The sequence below is a fragment of the Penaeus japonicus genome, unplaced genomic scaffold (genome assembly GCF_977035675.1).
Source record: "Penaeus japonicus unplaced genomic scaffold, GWHDUDI00000001_assembly GWHDUDI00000029, whole genome shotgun sequence".
NCBI classification, from domain to species: domain Eukaryota; kingdom Metazoa; phylum Arthropoda; class Malacostraca; order Decapoda; family Penaeidae; genus Penaeus; species Penaeus japonicus.
The window spans coordinates 11,930,973-11,935,929 of record NW_028234431.1 but is presented as its reverse complement, the minus strand read 5'-3'; positions in this window follow the sequence as shown (position 1 = coordinate 11,935,929).

Below are 4,957 nucleotides of genomic sequence, written 5' to 3'. Positions count from 1 at the left end.
TCCTTCTGTCTACGACCTATCCCTTCCTCTCCCCTCCTCTATCCCTTCTCCCCATCCTTCCACCCCCTCCCTCTTCCTTACGTCTACTCCCTGCTCCCTATCCTACCCCTACCCCTATTCCTTCCACTCCCATCCCCCCTTCCATCGGCCCATCACCCCTTCCCTCTCTCCCCATCCTACCCCTACCTTCATCTCCCCTCTTCCTCCCTCCCCATCCCAATACCCCCCCACCCATCCCACCTCCACCCACCTTCCTTCCGCCTTCCCATCCCATCCCAATACCCTCCCCCACATCCTACCCCCAACCCTCTATTCCCTTGCCCCCCCCCCCCCCAATCTCCAAGGGGTCAGTTGGCCGAAATGTAATTCGCTTTATTCCATGTCGTCCCTCTCCCCCGGTGTCTGTTGAAGTGATAAATGACACTGCCAAAGCAACCTCCCTTCCCCCTTCCCCCCCTCTCTCTCTCCTCTCCCCCCCTCCCTTCCCCATCCCTCTCTCTCTCTCCTCTCCCCCCCTCCCTTCCCCTCTCCTCTCCCTTCCTACCTACCATACTACCCCTCCGCCCCTCCCCCTCCCCTTTCTTCTCCCATCCCACCTACCATTCTACACCCCCTCCCCCCCCGTTTCTCTCTCCTACTTCCCTTTCCTACATCCCTCTTTCTTTCTCTTTCTCTCCTATGCCTACTTTCATTCCTTCTTCTATCTCTCTCTTTCTCCTCCCCTCCGTCCCTCAATCTCTCCCTTTCTCTATTAATCCTTCCTTCTCTTCTTCCTTCCTACACTCCCCCTTCCTCCTTATCTCCCTCCTCCTCCCTCATCCCCCCCTCTCCCTCTCCCTCTATCTCTCTCCTTCCCTCCTTCCCACATTCACCCTCCATCCTGTCCCCTCTCTCCCCTCCCCTCCCCCCCAACTCGCTTTATGTACACTGTTCGTGGAAGTGAACCGCTCAATACCCCCTACCCCCACCCCCACCCCCCTACCCCCGTGGTTCTAGGCCGCCGGGGTTTATCGTGTGGTTCCCCCGGTGGTTCTCTCTTGGTCTTCGGTAGACTTCATTGTGCAGTGGTATGCAAATGAAGTGCGTTATGTGCAGCTTATAAGGGAAGGTGTGGATATATGCGAGAGGTACGGTCTTAGGTTCATAAGGTACGTAGACGCTCCTCTTTCTCTCTCTCTCTCTCGCTCTTTCTTTCTCTCTCTCTCTCTCTCTCTCGCTCTCTCTCTCTCTCTCTCTCTCTCTTTCACCTCACGACACTCTCTCACTTTCGCACATTCTCTTGTCCCCTTCTACTCATTTTGCTCTTTCCTCCTCTCTCTCTCTCTCTCTCTCGCTCTTACTTTCTCTCTCTCTCTCAGACCCTCTCTTCTCTCTCTCTCTCTCTTCTCTTTTTTCTCTTCTCTCCCTCTCCTCTCTACTCTCGTCTCCTCCATCTCCTTTCTCTCTCTCCCTCTTCTCACACTCCTCTCTCGCTCTTCTCGCTCTCTCATCTCTCTCTCTCTCCGCGCTTTTTCTTTCTCTCTCTTCTCTTCTCTCATGCTCTCATCTCTCTCTCTCTCTCCTCTCTTCTCCGCTCTCCTCTCTCCTTATACACTCTCTCTCTCTCTCTCCCTCTCTCTTTCTCGCTCGTTCTCTCTCTCTCTCTCTCGCTCTTGCTCTCTCTCTCTCTCTCGCTCTTTCTCTCTCCTCTCTTCCTTCTTTTCTCTCTCTCTCTCTCTCTCTCTCGCTCCTTCTCTCTCTCTCTCTCTCGCTCTTTCTCTCTCTCTCTCTCTCGCTCTTTCTCTCTCTCTCTCTCTCTCTCTCTCTCTTTATCATAATTATTGTTATTATTATTATCATAATCATCATTATCATTATCTTCATTATCGTTATCTTAACTAATATTATTGTTATCATCATTATCATTATTATCCATATCATCATTTTTCTTTTATTACCACTACGACTACAACTAATATCATTACTGTTAACGTTATCATTATCATCACTACCATTATTATTATTATCATCATCACCACCACCACCACCATCATCCCCGTCATCATTATCACCACCATCACCATCATTTATATTATCATCACCACTACCACCATTATTACCATCAAAATCACCATCAACATCATCATTATAAACACAACCATAACCATCATATATATCAACATCATCACCACCAAGACCACTACACCATCATCACTATAACCACCACCGTCACTAACATTTATATCATCATCATCACCACCACTACCAGCATCAGCATCATCATTATAAATACCACCACTATTTACACCATCATCATTTCCATCATTCATATCATCACCACCATCATTTATATCATCAGCATCATTCATATCATCAGCATCACCATCACTTATATCATCATCATCATTATCATTCATAACATCATCACCTCCACCATTCATATCACCATCATTTATATCATCACCATCATTAATCTATATCATCATCATCATCATTTTTATCATCAATAATTTGTATCATCACCATCATTAATTTATATCATCATCATCATTCATATCATCATCATCATCATTTATATCACCATCATCAGCGTCATTTATATCATCACAATCATTAATCTATATCATCATCACCATCATTCATCACCATCATTTATATCATCACCATCATTAATTCATATCATCCTCATCACCATCATTAATCTATATCATCATCACCATCATTTTTATCATCACCATCATTAATTCATATCATCCTCATCACCATCATTAATCTATATCATCATCACCATCATTTATATCATCACCTTTATTAATTTATATCATCATCATCAGCATCATTAATATCATCACCATCATTAATTTATATCACCATCATCAGCATCACCATCATTAATTTATATCACCATCACTTATATCATCACCATCATTAATTTATGTCACCATCATCACCATCATTAGTTTATATCACCATCATCAGCATCATTAATATCATCACCATCATTAGTTTATATCACCATCATTAGCATCATTAATATCATCACCATCATTAGTTTATATCACCATCATTAGCATCATTAATATCATCACCATCATTAGTTTATATCACCATCATCACCATCATTAGTTTATATCACCATCATCAGCATCATTAATATCATCACCATCATTAGTTTATATCACCATCATCAGCATCATTTATATCATCACCATCATTAGTTTATATCACCATCATCACCATCATTAGTTTATATCACCATCATCACCATCATTTATATCATCACCATCATTAGTTTATATCACCATCATCATCATCATTTATATCATCACCATCATTAGTTTATATCACCATCATCACCATCATTAGTTTATATCACCATCATCACCATCATTTATATCATCACCATCATTAGTTTATATCACCATCATCATCATCATTTATATCATCATCATCATTAGTTTATATCACCATCATCACCATCATTAGTTTATATCACCATCATCACCATCATTTATATCATCACCATCATTAGTTTATATCACCATCATCATCATCATTTATATCATCATCATCATTAGTTTATATCACCATCATCACCATCATTAGTTTATATCACCATCATCACCATCATTTATATCATCACCATCATTAGTTTATATCATCATCATCAGCATCATTTATATCATCATCATCATCAGCATCATTTATATCATCATCATTTATATCATCACCATCATTAGTTTATATCACCATCATCACCATCATTAGTTTATATCACCATCATCACCATCATTAGTTTATATCACCATCATCACCATCATTTATATCATCACCATCATTAGTTTATATCACCATCATCATCATCATTTATATCATCACCATCATTAGTTTATATCATCATCATCAGCATCATTTATATCATCACCATCATTAGTTTATATCACCATCATCACCATCATTAGTTTATATCACCATCATCACCATCATTAATATCATCACCATCATTAATTTATATCACCATCATCACCATCATTAATTTATATCACCATCATCACCATCATTTATATCACCATCATTAATCTATATCACCATCATCACCATCATTAATTCATATCACCATCATTAATTTATATCACCATCACCACCATCATTAATTCATATCACCATCATCACCATCATTATTCTTTATCACCATCATCACCATCATTAATTTATATCACCATCATCACCATCACCAGCCTCCCTTTGACATGCCACGGAGATCCGCTCGGAAGATGAAAGTAAGACGTTCCGTAGACCTCTACAATCCCCCTGCGTGGTATTAAGCAGGAAGCGGGCTCGCCGGACCATGGACAATTAATGGGAGTGAAGATGCATTTTTTATTTTTTATTTTTTTTTGGAGGGGGGGCGGGGGGGGGAGGTGCTGCTCCCGCATGACTGGTGTTTATCACAAGCGATGAGGCCGGAAGCTATTTGTCTTTCTCTCTCTCTCTCTGTCTCTCTCTTTCGTTCTGTTTCTGTCTCCGTCTCTGTATCTTTCCTTCTTTTTCTATCTCTGTCTCTCCGTCTCTCTTCCTATCTTCATCATCTTCTGGTTATGTCTTTCCGTAAATTCCCCCCCCCCCCCCCACCTCCCCTTCTCTCCTGTAATCTTACTTGTTACGTCATTATCTGTCTTCCTCTCTTCATCCATTCCACTCCCCCTCTTCTTTATCCCTCCAATTTCCCTCCTTTCTCGCTTTCTCTCTCTCTCTCTTCCCATCCATTCATCTCTCCTCCCTCCACCTCCACCTCCTTCTCGCCCCTCCTCCCCCTCCCCCCATTTTCCCGTATCTCCCCCGCCTATCTGTCTCCCTCCTGTATATAAATTAAGCGCCATGAATTAGCTTGTAAATTGCCACGTGTTAAGTATTATTAAGATCATTAGCAATGACATCTGAGACATTGATTAATTACCAGCAAAGGAGGAAACTGGAG